The sequence below is a fragment of the Podarcis muralis genome, chromosome 3 (genome assembly GCF_964188315.1).
Source record: "Podarcis muralis chromosome 3, rPodMur119.hap1.1, whole genome shotgun sequence".
In the NCBI taxonomy this organism is placed as follows: domain Eukaryota; kingdom Metazoa; phylum Chordata; class Lepidosauria; order Squamata; family Lacertidae; genus Podarcis; species Podarcis muralis.
The window spans coordinates 59,137,305-59,164,954 of record NC_135657.1 but is presented as its reverse complement, the minus strand read 5'-3'; the positions used below and the strand labels follow the sequence as shown (position 1 = coordinate 59,164,954).

General features: G+C 42.7%; 1 protein-coding gene across 3 annotated transcripts in view; it reads right to left on the bottom strand.

Annotated features, from left to right (window-relative positions):
- Positions 1–24,418, bottom strand: part of HIVEP2 (HIVEP zinc finger 2) — a 135,925-nt gene extending 111,507 nt beyond the window's left edge. For 2 of the 3 annotated variants that reach the window (XM_028723570.2, XM_077925933.1), the window contains exon 1: positions 22,966–23,250. The gene's annotated coding sequence lies outside the window, so the exon portion shown is untranslated. Of the gene's footprint in view, positions 1–22,965; positions 23,251–23,952 lie in introns of those variants that run through there. The other variant, XM_028723569.2, reaches the window with a different exon arrangement.
- Between the last annotated feature and the right edge of the window lie 3,232 nt (positions 24,419–27,650).

Genomic DNA, 27,650 nt, shown 5'->3' with positions numbered 1-27,650 from the left:
CAGCTGTAGTCTTTAAAGGGAACAGGGAGGAAGGTTAAACTGGTTCTCACGTACAAAAACTCTGCTCAGCTTTAATACTTTTAGAGAACATATTAAAACAGAGTTCTCTTTCAACCATTAGCTTAAAATGTACCTATTATCCTTTTATTTTTAAGTGCTGTTTCTGCTACATTGCATCACCAGCAAAGGGCTAATCGGAAGATTTCCAGTTGCTGGATTTCTTTTACAGTATTTTATTAAAGATTTCATGGGGAATCCCCATCAAAGAAAACAGTAGTTCCCTGACACTTTCCCAAAGAAATGGTGTAGGGCTGGGGGATTATCTTATTTCTGACCCTCACTAAAGCACAGTAGCTGCAAACTGATTGGTTTGTTGTGCTGGATGGAGACATCAATCACAGCAGTGTGCTAGGGCTAGCTCAATGTAGAGTGCAGACCTGAAACTAGGTCTCAGCCAGCTCTAAGGCAAGGGAGGGAGGGGACACACTACTTTCTCATAGCAGGAAGAAGGGGAGGCCACTAGTGTTTCCTGTTGTGCAGATGAAACAAGTAAAGACGTCATTGCCTTTACACTCCCTTAGGGTGTCAGCAAATTAAGGGCCAAAGTTCAACCATTTCCAATGTATTGGGAAAGGAGAGGGTGTTCTCTCTCTCATGTCTTTGTTATATAGAAGCATCTGCCAAAAGAGACAGAGAGACTTTCTGCGCTCGCATGCCAAACAAAGAAGATACATTTTGCCAGGCTCAATGGCAAAACCCTGTCTCTCTTGATAGAAACTATTTTTGCTCAGAATAGAGCAGGGCTTTTGTGTGGCGCGTTCATGACTTCCAGAGAAACCCAAAGCCAAGTTGCAGCTTGCCGTACCTATGCTGAAGAACAGAAAATCCTATTTTTGGATGCTCAGCGCAATCCAAGTTCCATGCCCATGTAAGTCTTATCTACACATTTAAAGGGGAAAGGAAGGGAGAAAAAGAGACATTATGAGGCAATGTTATGATCAAAAGTGATGCCAATTTTTAATATCATCTCCTGTGTTTTTTAGGTATGAGGCAGGAAATGGAGGAACACACTTCTGTGTTTTCTGATGTAGAGAGACCTCCTCACAAGCATTCAGACAATCACTGCCAACTGCTGCGAGTAGGAGCCAAAAAATACTCTCCTGCCTTTGTATATAGCACTACCTTCTGTTGTACACATGAACATTTGGAAGATGGCAAGAGGCAAGAATAGAGACAATTCTGAGTACTAACAAATTCTAACCTTATTAAATGCCCCAAATTGAGTCATAGAATCATAGAGGTGGAAGGGACCCTGAGGATCATCTAACCTAACCCCTGCAATGCAGGAATACGCAACTGTCCCTTACGGGGATTGAGCCTGCAACCTTAGCATTATCAGCATCACACTCTAGCCAGCTATATGAGACAATGGGTTCAAGTCCAGCCCTGCACATGATTTTAACTACAACTCCCATCAGTCTCAATCAACATGGCCAATAGTTCGACAATCAGGGATAACAGAAGCTTTAGAATCTAGACCAAGTTGAGGAAGGTTGGATTCTCGTTCATTGTCAACACTGATGGGCATCAGTTTTCCAGAGTTTCAGCTATGGGACTGTCCCAGTCGTACCTGGAAATGCCAGAGAGTGAAGCCTGAAAGAGAGTTATTGGTTTGCTTTTGTTTTATTGTGTATTTTGTGTTATTAGTTTGTATTTTTATGTTGTGAACTGCCCTGTGATCTTTGGATGAAGGGCAGTACAGTTGTACCTCGGATCCCAAACGCCTTGTGAGTCAAATGTTTTTGTTCCTGAATGCCACAAACCTGGAAGGGGGTGTTTCGGTTTGCAAACGTTCTTTGGAACCCAAACATCCGACGTGGCTTCTGCGGCTTCCAATTGGCTGCAGGAGTTTCCCGCAGCCAATTGGAAGCCACACCTTGGTTTCTGAATGCTTTGGAAGTCTAACAGACTTCCGGAAAGGATTCCGTTCGACTTCTGAGGTACGAATGTATACAAATCTAAGAAATAATATACTAAATAAATTTTGGGTGCAAAACATGTACTGTGACACTGAGCTATGATCCTTCCTCATGTATTTTGAACCTGAAACGTTTGCTTGCTTTCTCCATACTCAGAATGAAAACAACTAGTAGCTTAGGTTTTCAAAAATGTGATAAGAGAATTTACTATAAATACGAAGGTAAAATGAAATTCTCAGCACAGCAATTAAGGAAAAAAATCATGGGAGCCATTCACACACATGACAGAAAGTGAAAAAGTTCATTTAAGGACACTGATGGATTGAGGTCAACATAAAGGGTGTCCTTCACAGACCCAATGGCAGATATATCTTAAACCAGGACAGCTGAAATACAAGTAATCTCACAGAGCAAAGAGAAAAAATCATGCAACGGTAAGGAAGGAAGAAAAACAGGAAAGAATCTTATGTCTTTGCTGTTTTAAGGTCAACAGCAAACACAGCAATGGAAGCACTAGGGGTGAGCATGTTAAAACCCATTGCTGAAATGCTACACGTGTTAGCAGAAAGAGTAATAAGAAGCTGTAGTACAAGTATCCACGTGCTGAAAGTTAATCTTTTGGTTAATTATCTCATGTTGATCTATGTCACTGGGAGAACTGTATTAAACCATCCCTGGCAAAGATCTGGTGTAGGAAAACACCATCTGCTTGTCACAGTAAAATACAAATCTTGAACCTTATAAAATAGTATTCAAACAACCAATACTAATATCATGGTGGTTTATGACCCACTGAAACCACAGTTAATACAATCTAGACTGAACAAATTAATTACCTTGGCTTATCCAGTGTTATATTTGAACTCTGGGGTTGGAAGGGGACTCATCTAATCTAACCCACTTACCTGAAGCAGAAGACTCTATCTAAAGATAGGTACAAAGAGCAGTAATTGACTCTTTGCAGAGGGGAGAAGTGCTTTTAAATAAATATGCCCTGCCTGGATCCAGAAGAGTGTGACATCTAGCACTCAGTCACGAATATCCCCTTATTTAGCAGTTCAAGGATGTTGGGACGAAAGAGATTTTCTTTACAGATTTCAATCTGGCATCAAGCCCAGACTCAGCACTGATTTGAGACCTGATGGAGCATCTTTGTTGGGAAACCCCCCCCCCCCGAAAGAATGACCCTGTTGCTTCTCTTTGACCTCCCAGTAACTTTTGATACTGTTGACCACGGCATGCACCTAAAGCAACTCTGTGGGCTGGGAGCATCAGGCACAGTGAATCTGCTCCAGCACTTTCAGTAGTAATAACATACTCAACCCTGCTCAACCCTGTGCAAATTATCCAGTGGGGTTCTGCAGGGTTCAACCTGGTCGCCCGTGGTTTTCAACATCTATACGGAGATCTCTCCACTGGGAGAAATCCCTGGGGGTTTGGAACTAGGTGTCACAAATACAAAAATACACTCAGCTCTATTTCTCTGTATCCCACGAAACAGGTGAGGGAGAACAGGGTCCGTACCACTGCCTGAAAGCAGTTATGTAGGCCAACAAACTGAAAATATAGAGAGAAGCTCTCAGGTCCAGGAACTGGAGAGAAAGCCTATTCTAGATGGAATTGCATGCCTCTTGAAGAAACAGGTATGTAACCTGGTAGTACAGCTCAGTCTTGCCTTTTCATGTAAAGCCCAGATGTCAAGTGGCAAGGAACACCTATTTCAAGCAACAGCCATGGCTGCTCCAGCCCAGCCATAGCAGCCTCCACAATGGATTGCTGCAATGTGTTCTACATAAAGCTGCTCTTGAAGATGGGATTTTAACTGGTAGAGCTAGCCAGAAACACATAACACCCATCCTGAAGGAACCACACTGGTTGATGATACGTTCCTGAGCCTAATGAAGTTGATATATGAAGCCCTAAGTGACTTGGCACCTAAATATCTGAAGGAATGCTTCCTCCCATATCAACCTGCCTGTACGTTACAATCAGCAGGGAAGGCTCTTTTCGTGATTCTACCACAAGGGTAGCTTCCAGCATGAGTTTGACCAAACTGCGGGAGGCAGTGGAAGACAGGAGTGCCTGGCGTGCTCTGGTCCATGGGGTCACGAAGAGTCAGACATGACTAAACAACAACAACCACCACAAGGGAATGTTAGGACATTGTTGGTGTTGGCCCCTTTCGTTCCAAAGTGAATCTGGCACAGACACTGTTGACTTTTCATTGGTGGCTAAAGATGTGCCTTGGTGCCCAGGCCTTTTGGGGGAGATAATAATATGCCAGCCAGTTAGAGTTACTTTTCATTGCCTGCTTTTAACTATATTGTTATGGGGTTTTGCTGATGACTATTTGTAATGCTGAGTGTTTATGTTGTTGATGTCTTTCTGTTGATATTTTATTCTATTTCAGTGCTATATGTAACCCACCCTGGGGACACCTACTGAAGGGCAAGTATATAAATCCAATAAATAAATAAATAAAGCTTGTATCAGTTCTTCTCAGTGTAGTGGAAGGTGATTCCATAACCTCTGCAGGACTCTGTTTTCCACTGTGGAACTGATCCTGCAGTTAGGAACACATTCCTAATATTTATAATCTATGCTAGCTAATTAGTTATGCCTCAGTTCTTCATGGATAGGATTAAACCATCTGTTCTGACATCCATTTTAAACTATTTTCTTCACTGTTTTTTCTGCCTGCAGGCTAAGTGCACCCACTTATAGGGAAATGATGACATCTATGATGGGCAGACGTCCATGCCTGCCTAAAAGTGAGCTTGGGATTGGAGAAAAACACCCTGCAGAAAGGCAAGGGACGGGGCAGGCTTTGCTCCGCATACTTATTTCCATGTTGACCCCCTGCCCCACCCTGGGTCCTCAGCCCCTTCACTTCATATGTGAAAATGACAGACACTGGATAAAGCAGATATAGCTGACCCATCACATAAATTTTGGCCCTAGGACAATATGGGTATACCTGCTGCCTATACAACAAATGGCTTGTTTCACATATCCCACAAGCTTAACTCTGCTCTGTGATAATTAAGTGAAATATAAATAGAAGGCTATGGAATGAATTCCAAGAGACAATGCTTGGAGTGAGCGGGGAGAGGAAGTTTAAAGCACATGCGAGACTGCAATGAAGCCTGAACCCAGGAGGCAACATAATTGTTATCACAATTACACACAACCCACTTGTTCAATCTACCACATCAGTGGGAGGAAGCGAAACACTGGTCTTCAAAGCAGATCTCTTCAGGCCTCTTAATCTCTGCCCTGAGCACCAAGGAGATGTGCACCAAGGAGACCACTTGTTTTGGGGGTTGAAACTCTAGTTTCTCATGGGCATACATTGCAAACGGGTTTTGAGTGAAGAGGGCACACGCAGCTGCTTTTGAAAGATCTCTGCTCAAACTCCTACAGAAGTCAAAACAAGTCCTTCTGTAAACTTCAACAGGGTTGAGATAGAGCTCTAAGGAACCAGCAGAATGTGGCTCACCACAGAAGCTTCTTTCCTCACCACACCCAGTCACCCTGAGCAAGGGTGCCTTGAGCCAGCAAGAAGGCTGTGGTGGTATTGTTATTCGCCTTCCTTCATTCTGCCTCTCTCAAATACAAGCTCATGCAAGTGTTTACCTTCAGATGCAACTGAAGAACTTTGCATGAGCAGCGAGGACTGCAGCAATGTACAGAGATGGTTCAACTGAATGAGGGGAGGGAAGACCTGATATCCTTCACTGTTGCAATGGCATGTATTTTACACATGGAAACAGATTAACAATGCACACACACAAGCCTTACATAAGCCTATATTCTGATGTAAGAGAAAAGCAGGGTAGAACGTACTTCAGAAGAGCTATGAACACTCCCAGGGAAAGTTTTAGAATTAAATCTCCAACTATAGCAGAGCAGATTTCAAAACAAAATCAAGAACTGTGGGCTCCAAAAAAAAAAAAAAAAAAACCACCCAGCAACCACAGACGTTCAAGCTTACAATATTTCCTGAACATTTCATTCATGGAAACAATGAGAAAAACTCTGCAGGAAAAAAAAAATAAGGGGGAGGGGGAGAGTCAGCTTCATAGCTGCTGTCTCATAAATTCAACTATAACCTAGGCAACAATAATATTTACAATAAAATATATCTCACAAGGGAGCAAGCAGTTTCACTGAAAATGACCAGATGATATCAATTAAAAGTAATAGAATGGTTACAGCAGGCCAAGCTACTGAGTATGTTTGGGTTGATTTTGAGTCTCTCTCACTATTTATTTATTTTTATAATTTCTGTCCTAGCCATTTTTCTAAATAGACAGAAGACAGCTAAAAAACTGTAATAACAACAGAACAAACATGATCAGTTAAAGACACAATAGATACTCAAAAGATCGAACGAACAATATCTAATATGTTAAACAAATTCCAGCAGCGCAAAAATAACACAGAACTAAGCCAGCAAAAATGACATAACCAATTGTTTCCGGGGGGGGGGGGGTACGCCTGAAGCAGGATAGTGATGAAGCCTGAAGGATTTCAGTCAGCATATTGCTCTACAGAAGAGGTGCCACAACTGAAAAGACCCACTCCTAGTTGACACCAGCCTTGGCTCCTGAGGTCAAGGAATTTGGAGTAGGGCCCCAAACGATTACTGAAACACGTGAGGAGGAACATAAGGAGTGGGAGAGTTCTTAAGATATCCAGTTCCCATGCTGCAACCCATATTTGGTTTAATTAATCATCTCCTTGATCTCCCGAGCTTTAGTTTGGGATTGGTTGACTGGGAGGTACTGTGCCTAAGCAACATAGTTTATGTGCTACTTCTTTCCACAAGGAGGAGGCAGGGGAAGGAAGGCACACATACCAAGACCTATACCAGATTAAGAGTTTGTCCACAAAACTTAATGAGATAACAGGCCCTAGAGCAGTGGTTCCCAACCTTTTTTTGGCCATGCCCCAACTAAGCATCTCTAAAATCCTGGAGCCTCCCCACCCTGTGACATATACTTCTTATTATTCAAAAAGTGAACTACTATTCACATGGAGGAAGCCTAAAAGGCAATTAACTGTTAATAACTCATTCTCCAATTGCCCCCCTGTGGGGCGTGTTCCCCACATTGGGAACCACGGCCCTAGAGTCTGATGGATTTGTGCTTACAAGAATTCAGACTGATTTTCAGACAACTGAAGAAAACAGAACCAAATCCAGTTAATGCATATTCTGGCCTGCAATAGTTTTCTGAACTTCTTCTGTATACCAAGATAGAAATACTGTTTTGCATTGTTTTACAGGCCTCAAAAGAATTTACATCTCCTTTCCATTAATTAGGAGAGAAAAACTGAGGCATTCAAGCCTTTGAGGCTCAGCATGAAAAAGAAAGATGGGGAGAGAACCCAAAAGTGGATCAGCAAGTGCATAAACATGGAAAATCCTGAAAAATGCCAGCTACAGCCTTTAGAAAGGGCTTACACAGTCAGTTGTACATCCCCCACCCCCTGCTGCCAAAAAAAAAGTAAATTAGATGGAATCAGGCATAAGGACGGCTTGAGATAATTGTACCCAAATAAACAATATCTACATGGAAATCAAAACTTGTAGATTATTGTGGCATTCTTAATGGAAAATCAAAAGGATTATATATATATGTGTGTGTGTGTGTGTGTGTGTGTGTGTGTGTGTGTGTATATATATATATATATAAAACTTTCAACATAATATGCCATCTGCTCCGTGTAAAAACACCATTAGAGAAACCACAGAGGATACAGCTATGAAACGTCACTACAAAAGAGCCAAAATTGGGTACAGTACAGCCCTGGAAGCTAGCACAATTATATACCTGCAATTATAGAATGTGGCCAGAATCAACATAAAGCTCTAGTAAGAATCCACAGCTTTCTCAGCACACAGAAATGAAACAGATATTGCCACTTCATTGTATACACATTCTTGAAACCAATTTGTTAAAGGTTAATATGGTACTACCAGGATAAATGCCACAGTACAGTTTCAATAACTTATGATGTCTTTTCTGTAGCAAGCTACACATTACTTCTAGAATTTCATATAACCTTTACTTATAAATTTGGTTGGAAGCTTGTGGTGGCTGGAGGAGGATATAATTTTTTTTCTTTAAAAAAAAACTGCTCCAAATAAGCGACTTCTCTTTTATATTCTGTGTGTGTGTGTGTGTGTGTGTGTGTGTGTGTGTGTATTAAAATCCTACACATTATGTTGTTTTACATAGATAGTTACTGATGTACAGATATATCACACAATATTATATAAGTTTCTGAAATTGTTTTCCTAATATATAGGCCATTCCTGAACTAAGTGGAAATATCATAATTGTATAATTATTATATAACATACAAGTCTTTACTAGCAAGCTAGTAAACTCTAGAGTGCGCAATTATTGCAATTCTACTGACATACCTCCGGGTGTGCAATAAGGAAAGCAGTCAAAACAGAGTGCTTCCAACTCTGAATAACTAGTTCTACAGGTTCAGATCTTTAGTTTATCAGATTATCTGGTTACTCAGTAATATGCTTATTAACTGACCTCTTTTGCCCAAGGTTATATTTTCGTGCGTTCCAGCATATTTTTCCCCAGTGTTATTTGGTTACAACTGAATTATTGCCCTTTCTTTCGTTCAACCAAGCCTCCCACATTATCCAAGGCATACAGTTAAAAATGGGAAAGCACACGTGGATGTTCAACAATGCCCAATTGTTGTGGGCATTTTCTCTGTTTCAAATTACTTCTTATTATGCTTAATTGGTCAGGGTTGGACTAGATTACCCTCACAGTCCCTTCCAACTCTACAATTCTATGATAGGGCGCAACACTTTGCAATATTCTGTCACAACCTGAGTTTCTGCAGCAGTCATTACTTTAACTCTTGCCTGTTAGTAACAATACAGCATTGCTTTGTCAATAAATCACTCATCCACTGCAGACGTCAAATGGCTGCACTTCTACAAAGTATAACGATGCGGGAACAAAATTAAGGAAACTGGGTTAAGAGATGCAGGTCTGTTCACATTCTTTAATCAATTTCAACTTTCCCAGCTACTCTTTAAAATGTCTTTACTCTTCCACCATATTTGGTGGTATTGTGTTTTTAATATTTGGTTGGGAGCTGCCCAGAGTGGCTGGGGAAACCCAGCCAGATGGGTGGGATATAAATAATTTATTATTATTATTATTATTATTATTATTATTATTATTATTATTTAGAGCCATGGATAAATTATCATCTGAAAAGCATATTGCCCTTTCCACAGTACAGTGGTGCCTCGCAAGACGAAATTAATTCGTTCCGCGAGTTTTGTCGTCTTGCGATTTTTTTCGTCTTGCGAAGCACGGTGTCGGGAAAGTTTTGGAAAAGCTTCAAAAATCACCAAAGTCTTTAAAAACCTCAAAAAAGGCTACCACACCGCGTTCTATGAGTTGCTCCTCGAAGTCAGGTCGCAACTGTATTAACGGTGTTAAGAAAAAGGAAACAAACTTGCAAGACGTTTCCATCTTGCGAAGCAAGCCCATAGGGAAAATCGTCTTGCGAAGCAGCTCAAAAAGCAAAAAACCCTTTCGTCTAGCGAGTTTTTTGTCTTGCGAGGCATTCGTCTTGCGAGGCACCACTGTAATATTAATGAATGTATTTCAGCTCTCTTTGTTTTAACTCAAGAAACATTTAATAATAATAATGACTGTTTTATGTTTTGTATACGTTATCTCAGAAATCATTGCAAATCCTTGTAAAAGAGCCCAATATCATGATCATGCCCATATTGGGGGACAGGGGAAGATTTCAGAAAATAACACATTTTCTAAAGCCACTTCCCTAGTATTGTCCATGTAAGATTTGAATGGAGGATTTCCCAGTTCATGCAAACAAAACACTAAGACTGCAGTCCTAAACCCACTTACCTGGACATAAGGCCTACTGAATTCAATAGGACTTACTTCTGAGGAACACATGGTTGGGATGATGCTATAAGCCCATAAATCTAGCTTTCGGAACTTTTCTTTCAGAACTTTTCTAACAAATTCTAACATAGATCTCAAATAATCTGGAATAGTGGTGGGAACTGCCATGAAGCATATGCAACGGCTCCCATGTATAAAAAGAATTGCCAGTCTTTGGGGAAACCACTGATTATCATGGGTGTTCTGCTGCAATCACTATTTCATACTCACACTGGACAGCACAGCCTGCTTTTATGTAGATCTCATTCATCCTGTACCACTTAACACAGAAAAGCTCTCTCAAAAGCTCTCTCAATGGTACCCAAAGGACTACATTTACAAATAGCTGGCACATCTAATATTATTATACACTTCATTTATTGACAGTATACAGAAATAAAGCATAGATGCCACTCCATGCCAGAGAAAAGCACTGCTGAAAGGAAGGTGCTAATTAAGTGTTTGCTCTACATTGATGCATTGCAGCTGCTAACATCTGGCCTTCTTGAATGTTGAATTTATTTTTTTTACAAAAATTCACTGCAAAAATATCGATTTCTACTATACTATCTAGCGAGACAAAAGTTGTCTTTTTCCAGTGAGGAGCTGGGCCAGATTTCTTCCTTGTCATCCAAATAGAAACAGCTTAACACCTTTTAAAGTCTGTTGGGCTGTTTCTGCCTAGGTAGCAGAACTGCAATTAAAATTATCACCATATTGCCAAGGTGCAAACATCAGCATCTACAACACACACACACACACACACACACACACACACCAACGACCTCATGAAGATACAGAGGACAGCCTATACTCTGTGAAAATATGGAATAAACATCTGTATTGACTCCCAGAGTCATTTCCTTTTTATCACATCACAAGATGCTATGGTTATTTCTATTTCAGACCTGCCTTCCTTGTAAATTACAAATTGGTCTAAAGAAACATTTTTGAAGTACAACAGCAAGCCAAGTCTTACTAAATATAGTTTTGGGAAAGACACTTAGTATGCATTATCAATTTGGTTTCCAAAAAACTCCAGTTACCAGAGGTTGATTTCCCAAGTCTTATGCAATCCCAAACCTATCTGCATCTGTGTAAGTAAATCTTTCTGTCTGCACCACCATCTAAAGTGGCCCTGATCAGGCAGACAATCTCTTGCAGCCCATGATCCTAATTTTGCTTACACTTACATTCCCAATAATGATTGGCCCAAATTGGGGTTGTTCCAGATATGCTCAGCAATTTGACTAACAGCCCAATCTATTTATGCATATTCAGAAATATATCCCATTCATTTCCAAGTAAATTCGTATGGGACTTCATCCCAGCACAGAACCTGACCAAACACAAACCAAAGGCTGCTAATAATAAGTTAGGTGTTGCGCAATCATGCAGGCTTCAGCGAGCTAGCTTATCTTAACTCTAGTCATTCATCCGCAACAATGGAAAAATAATACTCCCTTGCTTTACATGAATGTTGTAATGGTAAATAAAGTAGAATATTCAGTCTTGAAGTGGGGAGAACTTTATTTTTTAAAAAATGCTGTGAGCTGGATAGATCCAAAGATGTGCTGCCTAAGCAGAAAAGCACTTCCACTCACCCAAGGTGGTCCCCCAAATTTTGCTACTTGCACCCTGCTGTGCCCCATTTCAGGGGGTTCCTTGACACGGCAGGCTGTGGAAGGAAAGCAGCACCAAGAAAGCCCCCGTGGATTAGCAGATTTCTGCTTCCACTTCCCTAGATCCAACGCTGCATGTATGGGAGACAACTCCTACCCCCATTGCCATACACTCATCACTCATGTCCAGGAACCTGGTGTTTGCAAGGGATACAGGTCTGGAGTAGAAAGAAACACAATGTTTTGTCAAGTGAACAGCAAGCTGTATAGAAACGAAGACCAGATTACAGAGGTCCAGATGAAAGGGGTTTCACTACATATAATTTCCAATATAGCAGTTTTAGGAGAAGACACTATTTAAACCTGTAAACACACATTCAAAAGGAATAAAAAAACAACTATTTGCAATCCTTCCTCCCAGACCATGACACTAAATGGCTTCTCCATATCATCAACCTGGAACATATGGGGACCTTCTGTGCTCCAGCACACACAGGCCATAAATAATCACAGTGTCTATTTATTCCTTCCTTTGGATTGCCAACCACAATCCACTTGGTTGACAAAGTGTCATGTGATCCAAATTGTCCTCCACTATTATAGCCTGTCTTGTGGACTTGAACTATTGACCAGGATCAAGTGACACGCTGCAGATATATTAAAGCAAAACTGCGCTGAAGTAAACGTAAACAGAAATAGGCTTTAAAAACACTTCATGAGGTACAGAAGCCTGGCTTAACATTCTTCAGCAAAACTGAACTAGTTTCTATATAGTACGAAACACGAAGTGTCAATACAGAAGAAATGTAAAACATAATCATAATACAGTGGTACCGCAGGTTAAGTACTTAATTCGTTCCGGAGGTCCGTACTTAACCTGAAACTGTTCTTAACCTGAAGCACCACTTTAGCTAATGAGGCCTCCTGCTGCCACCGCACCGCCGGAGCACGATTTCTGTTCTCATCCTGAAGCAAAGTTCTTAACCTGAAGCACTATTTCTGGGTTAGCGGAGTCTGTAACCTGAAGCGTATGTAACCTGAGGTACCACTGTAGTAATAATTTGTATACTGCCTTCCATCCATAGATCTCAGGGAGGTTCACAACATAGAAATTCAAGATAAAAAAGCGCAAAATACATAATAAAAACAAGAACAAAGGAAAACTCTAAAAAGATCCACTGAATAAACACCAACCATAGCAAAAAAATGCAAGCCATATAAGATTTTGAATCTTCACATTCTACTAAAAACAAACCTGGGATGGACTTGTTGCAAAGAAGTCTTTTTGCAGGGAAAAGAACTTGTCTCCAGATTCAATCTAGAAATAAGTAGTTGGAAGCATTGGCACTTTGCCATGTATGTAGGATCCCAATTCGAGTACCAATTTCAGAACAGGGTCAACAGCAAATGGCTTACTCCTAGTCCCTGGGGCAGAGCCGTAGCTATGGTGGGGTTAGCCATTTTTTTGTCCAAAGTAAAGCTACACAGGTGCCACTGAGACTCTCAGCATGTGTGTGTGTGTGTGTGTGCGTGTGTGTGTGTGTGTGTGTGTGTGTGTGTGTGTACACAAATGCACATGGGATGGGTGTGCGAAACTGGGTCTTTGACCCAGGTGAAATAAAGCCTAGTTTCGCCCCTGCCCTGGGGGTGGGGGAAATGGCCTGGTATCTGGGCCAGTTACAATCACCATGTGTTCATAATGGTCAAGGCCAGTCTGCCAGACTCCATGCAATTCCTGTTTTGGGGCCACCGTGCAGAAACTGCCACAAAACTGTTATGGAGGCAACTCCACACAGTACCCACAACATGCAAGAGCTACTGCTACAGCTGCAAGTCTCCATATAATTGCAGCAAGTAGCATGTCTCCACACATCAACGGCACACAATAGTAGTCTCAGCTAAGGCTAGCATGCAGGCTGTCTAGACAACATGAACAGGGAATTAATGTGGTGAGCCAATCTCATACATCATTACTGCCATGTGGAGCCACTGCCACACAGCAGCACTCCTAGGAGATCCCATGTGGCAGCCATATCCTAAGCACAGCCCCATATCTTTGTGGTCTCTGGTTCATATAGACATTCAGGCAACATCCACTTTCTTAAATTCATAGCAGAGCTATACAAGACAAGAGAGTGATAGAGAAACCCAAGCATATCTGCTCAGCCCTGCTTCAGTCCAAGGTCTTGGTTGTTTTCTACCAGGAGATTGATGCCTACGTACCCTCAACCCTGCAAAGGTCTTCATTTCCCCTTGTGTTTGTTACTTCCATCTGACTCAACTTTTCCTCTGTTTGCCTGGTAAGTTCAAAGTTGCCAGATATTTGGGGATGACTTGGCCATTACTTCCCGGGGAGGGCAGACAGGAGCTGTTACACTTGTCTGGAACAATTACGTCCTTGGATATGAATGCTAGAATGGGTTTTCTATTTTAAAAAACAGCACCCACCCTACAAGATTAATGGGCCAGAACACATCAGTTGGGAGACTTTCCAATTTTACTGGGAAATAGCAAAGAAAAATGAAGGACTCATCACGACTTTGCAAGCAATCTCGTCATGTACACACAGCAGTGACTAGAGGAGGAATGTACTCTAGGAGGGGAGGAGAGAGAATAGACACCATGATGCATCTGCAACAGCACAACCTGAGTTCTCCACTGGGATGGGAAACGGTTCTAAAGCAAAGATGCCCACCACAGGAAATGGATGCAAAGGGTAACAAGAGAGCACCCATTGCTCAGACTTCAGGAGACCAGGAACAAAGGAAGGATACAAATGGTTTTTGTTCACTCAAGTCAACTAGACTAAATGCCTGTCAAGGGTCAGTGGCAGGAGAGTCCAGGTCTCAAACAAGGTATACTACAATAGATCAATAATAATAATAATAATAATAATAATAATAATAATAATAATAATATCTTTATTGTCATTGCCCCCTCTCGGGGACAACGAAATTACTTGGCTGCTCCATCCACCCAGGTAGGGCACTCCACACAAAATCAAAACACTATAAAAACACTATAAAACACTATAAAAACACTAATTAAAACAATACAGTATAATACAGCAAGGAAGATTAGATGACTTTCAAAGTCCAGGCTTCCCATTCAGGGCCGAGATCGCTCTGGAGAAGAAGCTGTTCTTAAGACGGCTTGTTCTTGTCTTCATCGTCCTGTATATCCATCCCGACGGCAGGAGCTCGAAGAGACAGTGACCAGGATGCGATGGATCTTTTACTATGTCCAGTGCCTTCCTATGGCACCTTGTGGCATAAATCTGCTCTAAGGTGGAGAGTGGGCAGCCAACAATGCTCTCTGCTGCCTTAACAACTCTGCACAACCCCATCCTGTCCTGGGTAGTACAGCTTCCGTACCACACACATAAGCCATAAGTGAGCACGCTCTCAATGGCACAGTGATAGAAGGCAAGCAGCAGTTTCTGCGGAAGATGGTTTTTCCTTAGAATTCTCAAAAAGTACAGTCTCTTGTTTGGCCAAGGAGGAAACTGTCACAATCCCTGCCCCCCCCCCAAAAAAAAAACCCCAACTCGGTCAGATACTGAATGTATAGCACCTGCATTAATTCATGCATAACCAACTAGTCAGTATGTGGACTAAGCTGAAAAGGCTATAGCATATTAGTGCAAACAACTTGTAGTCCTGGATGCTGATGTTCCTTCTTAACTCTTCCTGCCGTTATCAGCTCCCTGGCAGTGTGGTTATTATAAGAGAGTAGAAAGTACGGGGAAAGATAGTTCTCAGACAGCTCCCATCATCCCTGATCAATGGCCGGCTGGGGCTGATGGGAGTTGCAGTCCAGCAACACCTGGCATTCCCGTTGAGATCAGGGAACCCTATGGCCCTAAACTCCTTGGTCCCCAGTTTCCAGCTTCTTTCCAAACAATAGTTAAAACTTCCTGTCTCTACGCCCCTCGGTGTAGCTACTTTCCCACTGGCTCATCGTTTTTTCAACTCCACATTTCCACCATGCCCCACATCCTTTAACAACATGTCTTTTGAACAAGCTCTTTTAGCACTTTTCTCTTTCCTCCCACACTGTACAGGCTCTCCTCTCCGTAAGCACTATGAAGCTTCTTCAGACACTACTCCTCAGTCAACTACTTCTTGCCTCAATTTCCCATCTCCTCTGCCCTTTTAACTCATTCACCACCTAAACTTCCTTCAGATGCGGTTTCCATCCTCTGCTCTACACCCTTACTTCAGCATAAGCTTCACCCTGAGCTCCCTGTCTTTTAGTTTCACTACATCCAGAGACTCTTCTCGGTCTTCATTCTGCCCTTCTGTGCTGTTTTAGCCCCAGCCAAACTAGCAATTTTCCTTCCCTTACTGAAGCTGGACTGCACTGTTTAGTTCCCTGTGCAACTGAATATTTGGTGCCATCACAATCACTGTCAGAGAGGGTTCACTGCCAATGAAGCGCAATATACTATAAGCTGCCCCAATAAGCTGCCCCCCAAATAGAAGTTTGCAACCCTATTTTGGCAGTTTTACATTGCTCTAAGTAGCTGCCATTATCTTGTGATGAGTTGTTCATCTGCCGCAGCTCATTTCCCCCCACATCACAACAAATGGTTTAGCAAGTTTGTAGTGATGTGAAGAACAGAACCCTATAAATCACTGCTTGCAAATGGCTCACCATGTAACAGACACCATGTGGAGCAATATGAAAAGACTTCCATATTATGTAGATAAGCCCCAAACCTGTATGGAGATCCTTGAATGAATGTTTAAGTCAGGACAGAAATCAGAAGAAAACCATTAGTATTCAAGATTTTTACTCTGAATAAGCATTTGTATTATTCAATACTAAATAAAAATCAAGCGTCTAATTCCGGTTCCCAAAAGTGATTGGCAGCCAGCAGCAATATATGGAATCCCAATACATTTCAACACCTACAAAGAATACAACTCTTATTTTTAAAAACTGTAAAACACATTACTTTTCTCATATTTACATTCATTTTCCTTGCCATGTAACTGATCTTATTGACAAGCCTCCTACAGTGAGTGGGTTGATTTAAATCACCAATAAAAATGGCAAAATTAAATAAAATTTCCAACTTTCTTATTAATAACTTCCTTAACAAATATGCATACTAATATGTTGCTATAATAAATAAACCATATCTGTTCCCAACAGAATAGAGCCTTTATACTACTCAAGAAGCATGTCTTTTGCACTACTATTTATATATATTTAGAGCAGGAAAAGCCAACATGTTTTTGGGCTACAATTCCCATCAACCCCAGTAGCATGGCCAATGGTCAGGGATGATGGGAGTTGCACTCAATAACATCCGAAGGTTAAGCATTTGGCCCCCTTAATGAAGGAGGGAGTTTATCACACTTCCGGAGGTCCATTCTTAACCTGAAACTGTTCTTAACCTGAAGCACCACTTTAGCTAATGGGGCCTCCCGCTGTTGCCATGCTGCCGGAGCACGATTTCTGTTCTCATCCTGAAGCAAAGTTCTTAACCTGAGGTACTATTTCTGGGTTAGTGGAGTCTGTAACCTGAAGCGTATGTAACCTGAAGCGTATGTAACCCGAGGTACCACTGTAGTAACAACATTGTGGAGAATGTGGCAAGATTTTTGAGTGACGCCATGAAATTATGTCACCATAGGTCCTAGGAGCCATTATCGTAACTCACGATGTCTGGACAGTTCTATCCTAAAGTATCTCCTGCTATGTTTTGTTAACTGTGTTGTGTTCTGAGATCCGTGTATATGATGCAGTTTTTCTATGCCAATAAAGGAGATTGATTAATTGATTGAACATCCGAAGGTATCACATTGGTTAGAGGAAGATTAATCAAGAATTGTGTTTGGTTTTCTCTATACATATGCAAAGCCACAAACCAAGATTACTTACTATAAGACTTAGACTGTAATCCTAAACAAACTTACTCTCAAGCAAGTTCCACTGAACTCAATGGTACTTACTTTTAAAGAGACATACCGGTACATATCACTGCATTATAAGTGTACAGAATTTCAGAAGAGAAGGGCAGAACAGTGTTACTCCATAACATGGAAATTAAATGTTCATGCTGTTCACAATTATGTATTATTTTGATTGGGCATACATGCTAAACCATGATTCATTGTGATGGGAATGAGCCACAGAATCCTCAAGCTTCCTCCTTCAGTACAACCACAAGGAGGGGATCAGAAGCTTTTGCTTCCTTTATGATTAAATATAGTTTAGTGTTACATCAAAATCCCATGGTGGTTAATCTTAACTATGGTTTATTGAAACAGTTCAACTTCATATCCCATGGCTGGGAGTTTCCTTGTTGGAAACATTGTGATCAGCCACAATTGTGTTACAAGCTGCAGCTGATCAAAACCACAAGTGAAGGCTTCTGAACTCCTTGTGGTCTCACCATAAGAGAAGATAGCACAAGCCTGAGGGACTCACTGCTGCTGCACATTACTGTCACAATAAACCATGGTTGATCTTAAACTTCATCGTACCATCCATATGTAGCATTTATGTCATATTTACATTCCTTGACCTCTCAAGTCAAATATTTCATCCCTGACCTCTTCTTTTACATAGAAAGCCTTTAACACAATGTTTTTGAAAGCCATGAATTCAGTTTTAAGATATCATTAATATAGATTTTAATGCATTTGCACTATATCCAGATGTGATTTTGAATCAAGTTATTTTTAAAGGACATATTATATAACTGGCTTTTAAATAATAAAATCCAAATTATACAAAATTTTGAATAAAAGCTGCATCTTTTATTTTAAAAAAACATTAACTTGACATTTTCCCCACTAATGGAGAAACTGAAGCAAAATGGTACTTGCATCTTTTACGGTTGCATAAATTACATTTTTCATTAATACTCAATATAAATAAAATATGTACATCTGGTCAAGTGCATAGTGTAGTGATAGCTTTTTTTCCCTATATCAGAGGATATTTCCAAGGTTTTAAGGCCAACGTTTATTTTGATTACTAGTCCGCCCCCACGTCCCCTGAACTGATTGAAAACTATTAAAATTCAACTCCTCATAATATTGTGGTGTGTGTGTGTGTGTTTTTCTTGATGGAAGGCCACATTAATCTACCAGTAGATAATATAAGTAATGATCCAGTATAAGATATTAAGACAGACAGACGCACGATTACTCAGCAAAGCATGCATATGTTTCTGTGTTTTGTCCTCATGGTAACAAGGACTATAAACAGATCTCACACATGAGAAAATATACAGTAATCAAAATCCTTTTGGGCCATTTCTACATTGGTGCCACAGCGTTCGGATTAATTATATGAATATTAGGGAAGCATATATTCCAAATTTGCTTTCTTTGGCCAAGTTACATTTGGTCATTTACGCCAACTGAGGAAATTGGAACGTTTTGTGTCACAGTCTTTCATAAGTGAGATTTCCGGCCAGTGATTTAGCTGTTAACATCCAATCAGCATTCACCTTATCCCATACTTGGCCACCCTGCCCCTTCAACTTAATCTATGGCCCCTTACATGCCCCCCCCCACAAATATATCCTGAGTCTCTTAAGGTTTACAGAACATATCCTACCCCAACTTTCACACTGCCCAGCTCTGTTCCTACTTCACAACTCTCAGCCTACTTGCTTCCCCCACATCCATGCTTCACTTGTTATAGACTGTCAACAAAATATTCAGCCCCACCTGGCCCTAGGCCTCACAAGGTCTACCTTAAATTAACTGGTGGTTTGCTTCTTCAACGTAGCCACACTGTTTTATCAACAGTCTACCAAAAACCTTTCCCGCCCAATGGAAGCAAAGAGTGTGCAAAAATACATATATTAAACACACAGACGGAGCCAGTGTGATGTGGCTTGAGTGTGCAGCTTGGATGTGGGAAACCCAGATCTGAATCCCCATTTAGCACCGAAGTTGACAGGGCACCCTTATGCAGGCCACTGTATTTCAGCTTAAGCTATTTTACAGGGCTACTATGAAGCTCAAATGTAACAATAATATGCAGAGTCATATTTGCATATGCCGCAATAACTCCTGTGTCTCATATATTTGGATACTTGTAAAGATACCATTCACAAGGTTGGCCTTACAAAATTTATGGCAGAACCTTTTAGACTTCTACAATGGTAGGACAGGAGGCAGCAGCTGTGCTAGTACAGTGGTCAGGTTCAAGCAGCATGGGATAATTTGTCCTCTCATGCCAGTATTAAAATATGTCAGCCCAAGGAATAGCTTGAAGAACAGTCTACACAGGCATGAACTGTGGGATCCTGAGAAGGTTTGAAATATTTTTACTAGAATTTGGTTCTCAGACATGTGTGTACATGTGTGCACACACACATGTACACAAACTGCGTAGGAAAGCCAAGTAAGACAAAATTTAAATCCTCTATCCTAGCAAAAACATTATGTTGTACGATGCATATAATCCCTTATTTCCATGCCACAACATTTTTGTTTCATCCAATTTGTAAAGATCAATTTGTGATCTTGTTTTTTGTCTTATGAACATTGTATCAGTAAGGAAAAACCAAATCAACTCATGCTTTCTGGAATTAAAACACTATCTCTAACTACATTAAATTTCTGAACATTAAGGATGGACTCTTATACCCATTTAGCAGGAATTACTTCTGAGTAGACCTGCACAGGTTTGCTCTGTAAATATTCCTGCCATCTTTCAGACCTCAACCACAATATTGTCACTGAAACCCTACACCTATACAACTTCCTGTTTCTTAACTTTCATGCACAAATTCCTATTATCTCTAATAAAAGCACATCTAAAATTAAGAATAAAAGGTAAAGGTACCCCTGCCCGTACGGGCCAGTCTTGACAGACTCTAGGGTTGTGCGCCCATCTTACTTAAGAGGCCAGGGGCCAGCGCTGTCCGGAGACACTTTCCGGGTCACGTGGCCAGCGTGACAAAGCTGCATCTGGCGAGCCAGAGCCGCACACGGAAACGCCGTTTACCTTCCCGCCAGTAAGCGGTCCCTATTTATCTACTTGCACCCGGGGGTGCTTTCGGACTGCTAGGTTGGCAGGCGCTGGGACCGAACAACGGGAGCGCACCCCGCCGCAGGGATTCGAACCGCCAACCTTTCGATCGGCAAGCCCTAGGCGCTGAGGCTTTTACCCACAGCGCCACCCGCGTCCCTCAAAAATTAAGAATTAATTAAAAAATTAAGAATAACAGAGCTCAAAAACCATATTGGAGGTAATGCTAGAGTCAGAGATTAGGAAATGGAAATATTAAGTAACCTTAAGTACTAAACAAATATAACTTTTATAATAAACATATAAATGTTTCCAGTAATACATTTTTATTAATGAAAAACTGACATAATACAGGAGCCCAAGCAAAATTTCAGAATGTTTACATGAGAAAAAAATTGAACTAAAAAAATTTGATTTTATGAACTGGTATCAAATGCCAGCTATGATCAGTGTTTTACCAATGACAGTGCCAAGATTCCCATGGATCTTTTGCCCACAGATATTCTTTGAACCAATAACTTTATTTAGATAGCACAATAAAGGTAACACTGTACCACATCCTGCAAACTTATGCATAGACATTAATTTATTTATCTTGAAAGTATGGATATAAATCATGTTTCCTCTCAGCAAGCTACAGAATATACTATACTAAACTAAAGCTTTACTATGCTAAAGCTCCTAAACTCATTTACTTGCAATTCCACTGAAACCAGTGTCATATAGTAAGACTACAACATTCATTATTAACATTCATTATTAATATTTGTATAGCACACAATAGCTAATATTCTCTAAAACTCATGCCTATTAATTCCGTAAAGAAAAGAAAAAAAACAAACCAACTGATCACTTTCTGTCAATATAATATATATTAGCACATGTGCAGACTCTAACTCCAATAGCAATATTTCAATTTAATTCATATGTCTGATAATGAAGGCCTAATAATGAGTTCAGGAGAAAAAAATATCAGTCAGTAACTGCATCCCAACAAAGTAGAAGTGTGTGTGTACACATATACACACACACAATGACGTAAGTGCTTCATGTTTTTAATAAGTACAACATACACAATCTAAAAAGAAAAGCAACAAAATTATTGTGGCATACAGCAAGTGTGGAGGGGGAGACCAGGGCCTTACTAATTCATAACAAATAAACAGATTCTTACATTAGGCCTCTGTTACTGGATAGGTAGGAAACATTTTTGCGTATTTTTCTTAAGAGCTACAATAAACATGGGTGGAGGGGAACTGCCATCCTTTTTCACAGCACTCTGTATAGTGTATCACTGCATGGGGTATAATAATATTTATTGTAGCTCAGGGACATTGCAGGTTGAGAATCATGTTTAGGGACCCCCTTCGAAGCCTGAAAATGACATACATGTTTCTCTGAAAAAATAAACGTGGAGTATTGCCGTCCAGACTAAACCAGGGATTTCCCCTTGAAATGCCAGCTTCCCATCATTACAGGGGTAATAAATTCTAAAGGGAAACTGCCAGGGAAACCGGCTCTATCCCTCCCTGCATGCCTCCTTCAGTTCCCCCAAAGGACGCTCTCAGGCAAGTAGATGCTTAAAGGGGGGGGGGGGGAATCGGCACAAGCATGGATGTGCGCGTTACATAATCATACCCAAACATCCATATGCACACGCATTATATAAGAAATGCATTTCTCTGCAATCAAATAGGAGAGGGTGGAAGGGGAGGAGGACGGAGGGTGGTGGGGGGCGAAAGCGCCTTCGTTCCAAACCCCTCAGGGGAGCCCATGTGCAGAAGAGGGGAGAGAGAGGGAGATCACATCTGCTTTCGCAGCAACAGCAGCAGCAGCAGGCAGAGCCCCTTGTTAACCCCCTTCCTGTGGCTTTTACACGTCATGGAACATTCCCGGAACGGGCCAACGTTCCACCCACTTCAGGGAACAGACATAAAGGCGCAACACACCAGATAGCCTTCTCCCTTTACCCCTGTCCGCCCTGCGCACATTCGTCGCAAATCGAACTCCCCCCCCCCCCACGGCGCGCGCAGCAGCTCCGCGCGCGCTCCTCCTCTTCTTCCCCCGCGCGCACAGCTGCTGCCGCCGCCGCCACGAGCTGCTGCTGCTGCTTCCTCCTCCTCGGCCCCCCTCCAGGGGCTCCCACATGCCACCTCCGCCGCAAGGCGAAGACGACGTCGAACCGAAGGCAATTCAGGCGGTGGCGGCGGCTACTGCCAAGTCACCCTGAGCCCTTGGAGGCGGTGACTGAAATTCCTTCCGACAGCAAGCGTCCCCCCCACACGGACACCGTGCGCCGCCCTGCCAAGGCCCCCTCGGTCCCCTCAGCCAAGCAAGCGCGCGCACACGCGGAGGGGGGCTTGCCCTCCCCTTCACCTCGCCGCCAGCTACCTTGACATGGGCAGAGCGGTGCCTCAGCCCAGCAGCGGCAGCCGTGTCGCGTCGCCTCCTCTGGGGCTCTCTCGCTCGCTCGCTCGCTCGCTCGCTCTCTGCTCTTCCTCCGCCTCCTCAGCTGCTCATTAGTAACCATGCACATACTTCTTCCCCACAGGAGGAGATTACGCAAGGCAGCCTGCGCCTCATCTGCATACACTTACATGCTGGGTATTCCCCACATTCCCTAGCAGTAAGGCCACTAGCGAAGACCTTCCCCTTTGCGCACAGAGAGAGAGAGAAAGAAGGGGGAAGCAACGGCGACTTGTGAGGGAGAGACGGAGGGTTTTCTGGACGGGGGGGGGGAGGGAAGGGGATGGGAGGCGGTTCCTAGCGAAGGTTGCCAGATATGAACTTCTTATAAACACGAAGCAAAAGCCACCCTGGATAGACCCGAGCCTTTCCCGAGGACGTGGTGGTGACAGAGCCTGCGGCTGCCTCTGCCCTCAAGGCTTCCATTAGTCGCTCTATCGACTGCATCGGAAATGCTTGAGCATCCCAGCGCAGCAGCGAAAGGAGACCAGCACATATTCCTAGCTCCCCCCGGCCCCTCCTTCCTCAGCACCATCTCCCCAAAGGAAACTGAGCAGCTCAGGGAAATGCGGGGGGGGGGGGGATAAGTGATGCTACCCATCCGAACACACCAAGTCCCCCCTTTTCACCCCGCTGGCAAAGCCTTGAGCTCTCCCCCTGTGTATGTATATTATTTCAAAGTCTTCTTTCAGTACATGCACGCAAGCCAGCAAAAGCACTTGCTCTCCGACTACCAAAGGGGGGGGGGGGTGGACAAAAACAAACAGCGACATGACACGGCCTCTCCCCCCCCCCACACACAGTGACAGTAAAACCCCTGACCGTGGCGATCAAGACCACCTCAGAGGGTTGTCAGTTGCTTCGAGCCCCACAGGAAAAAGAAGGGGGTGAGTATTTGCAGCAGGAGCTCACCTGGGAGTCACCGAGAAGGAGGAAAGCCCTCTAACTGCCGCCCTTCTTGCTGCTGCTGCTGCTGCTGGTGGTGTTGTTGTTGTTGACGACCGGCCCGTGTGTGATTTCTTGTTGCTCTCTTGCTAAGCCTGGGTCTGCCTTTAAATGCCTTGCTGCATTGCTTTATATAGAGAGGCAGAAAGAGATATTCCGACAGCCAAAGGGCGTCTGATTCGTGTGTTTCTATTCAAACCGATCATTCATCTTGCTTGGGTCTTTTCCGCCTTCTCTTTTCCCTTTCTCTCTCCGCGTCAGCTCGACTTTATTACAAAAAAAAACACACCTATACACGCGCGCATATATATATATATATATATATATATGTATGTATAGATATATACACACACACACACATACATCCACCCACACGTATCAAGGGCAGGCCCGAGAAGCCGCAGTTGTAGAGTGTGTGTGTGTGTGTGTGTGTGTGTGTGTGTGTGTGTGTGGGTGGGTGGTGTGGCGTGCGTCCCCCCCCTTCCTTCTCCCTTCTGGATGATAGGAGCCTCTGATCTGCAGACAGACTGGGTTATTCCTGGCACCACTTCCCAGAACAGAAGTTACAAGGGGAGAGCGAGCGAGCGAGCGAGGGGAGAGCTCAGCCAGTGATGTCATCGGATCCCCCAGCGCGTCCCGGGGAGGGAGGGAGGGAGGCAAGCAGGCGAGGAGGCTGAACCAGAAGGCCAGCAGCGCGAGAGAGCCGCCGCGGGCTCCGCTGCGCGCCTTTGACAGGCGGAGTGCGTAGGAGAGGGGCACCGAGGCGGGGCGGAGAGAGGGAGGGAGAGGAGGAGAGAGAGGGGGCGGGGCCTCCCTGAGAGCGGAGAGCTGCGCGCCTCCCTCGCCGGCCAGGGGAGCTCTCGCTTCCTCTTCCCTCCCCCCGCGGAGGGAACTCCCAGGAGAGCCGGTCTCAACTTGCCGGGCAAAAAAAAAAAAAAAAAAAAAAAGTTGTGCGACTTCCTCGCCTGAGAATTTCCTTTAAGGATGTGGGTGGGATCTTCTTTCCCGCGACCAAGCTCCCCTTCCTCCTCCTCCTCCTCCGCCCTTTTTGGTTGCTTTCCGTCCCCGGTCTCCGCCTCCCTCGCCTGGCCAAGGTCATTCCTGCGGCATTTCTTCCTTGCTTTCTTTATCAAAGTTCGCCTTTTGCGGCTTCTTCCGGCCTTCTGGCGCAGGCGGCTGCGCGGCGAATCGCCTGCCCCGCTGCCCTTTTCGCTCCATGCGCCCGGGGGAAGTTCGTCGGGTGCTGGCGGGACCTCGCTGTTGCTCCTGCGGCCTCGCGGCTTCTGCCTTGTCCTCGGCGGCATGCGATTTTTGAAAACAAAATGTCTCACTTAGCGGCGATGCTTCAGCAGCAGCCGGTGTGGATTTCCAGGCGGGAAGTGAATAGTTTAGGGAATGATCTTGCTTTGACTTTGGTGATTAGCCGCAGTATTTACTTGCGTTTTGGTGGGGGTATTTTTTTCTCCCCATGGCAGATAAATAAATTCATTTTAAAGAGGTGCCGGGGGGGGGTCGTAATAAAACATATTTTGGGTTGATTTGCAGATTTATAGAAATTGTCCAGATCAGATGACGTTCTTTCAGGAATGTTATGGGAACGCCAGCAACTCCTTTTTTCAAAGGACTGTCAGTCTGAATAGTATGAACTTCGGAGTTTGTCTGCTCTCTCTGAGCCAATCAAACTTTGCGGCTCTTTACCTCCGGTGGGTTTGAGCCATTCTAAAGCAGATATGGAATGGGATGGAATTTGGAAAATGGGATCTAGTAGAATCTAAATTCGCATGACTTAAGTTCGGATCACACAAAACCATCAGCAAACAGTGCCATAAAACTTGTGGAACCAAAACTTGTATGTTGCTGCAGCGGTATAAAAAAAAAATACAGGCTCAAAGAGACTTCCTTGTGGTTTTCACATGGCGCCCATCCCCCCAGCCATCTTCAAAGGCACATCCTTTTCTATGGACTTAACATAACTTAATAAAAAAACAACACCTAATAATAATCACCATGGACTTATAGCTTTGGGGTCTAGCATCTGCTCTGCATGCAGAATGTTCAATCCAGGTTCAATCCTCAGCATCTCCAGGGAGGGCTGGGAGAGACCCCTGCTTGAAATCCCGGAAAGCTGCTGCCAGTCAGTGTATAGGCAATACTCAGATCAGGGGTTGCTATTCAGGTGGTCCACGGTCCATCTGTGTATTTGTGGCTGAAGATGGGAGTTATCACATCCACCACATTAAATATTGGTATTGTTTTTACTTGTACTTTACTTGTTTTTTTATTTCTTGTATTTTATTTTATTGTATTGGAATTTGACTTCTATGGAATTAAAAATGTAATACTGTAATTGTATTTTGTAATACTACAAAATACAATTTATAAGAAATAAAAGCAGCAGTAAAAGTACAGCCCCTAGCATATCACATTACAATTGCTACAACAGGCAGAAAAATAATTAAGTAGACTGACAAGACCAGCAATTTTCAATTTGTCTTTTTTTTTTTTCAGGGGAAGGGTAGTTTGGGAACCACTGAGCTAGATGGGCAGTGGTCTGACTGTATAATACATCTCCCCATGTTCCTTTCTACCAAGTGGTATCTGGCATTATGTGTCTTCTCTGAATATGACTAAAATTGCATATCCCGCACAAAACCAAAAATCTGAAGCATGACGCAGTCTATAGACAAAGTTGTGATTTGATGGTGGATTTGGAGAGACTCCATACAAAAAGCTACACCTCTGATTTGTGTTTTTGTGCCACTGTGGCACTACAAAACATTGCATTGGTTATTTTTACAGTGTGGTCTGTGGGCATGGATTTGAGCTGTTGATCCATCTTTTTCAACATAGTGTACAATTCCTGTAAGAAACTAAAAGGAAGCACACATTATTATATTTGAAATGGAAGCTCTTGTAGTTCTCTGATTTCTGGGTAATTTGCAGCTACTTTCGATTTTCACACATCCTGCCAAGGTTTGGCGTTTACTTCTATAGCGTAGAGTTGTAATTTAAAACCACCACCTCAAATTAGAGTTTAGCCACACTGCCACAACCTTGGACTGGTAGTTCGGAAGAACTGCAATCTGTTTGTTCATACCAAAAGCTCTTTCCTGGCTATGTGAAATGCAGTACCCTCTGGGATTGGTCCTGAGTGTCTGTAATAATAGTAGGAATTAAAATGTTATGTGAATAGGGGCATGGAAAGAAGCCGCTCTAGGGAACTCCAACCGAGAAATGTGACCTAGGACAGTAATCGTTCTGAGATCAAGTTGTTAAGAATCACACAGTGTTAAGTAAAGTTTGTACCATGCTTGGATCCCCTATGGCATCATTTTATACTGTTTGCAGCAGCAAATATTACAGTGTTTCAAGAGGAATTTAAAAAACAAAGCAAAATGGTCTAGTTAAAGCCTCCAGGTCATTGTTTAAAAGAAACATTGATAAAAACTGGAAAAGATTGGGAGGGGGGGCATTTATTTACACAGAGTTGCAAATGGAGAAAATAAGGACGACAAATTTCAGTCAGCAAAAAGAAACAGAAGAATTAAGAGGTATCTTATAATTTTCCATTCGGTGAGAGAGGGAATACAAGTTTTGACATACCTGAAGCGTTCTGTGTACCCAGAAGAAACACTACATATACAAGTTGCAAATTGTTCACAGGA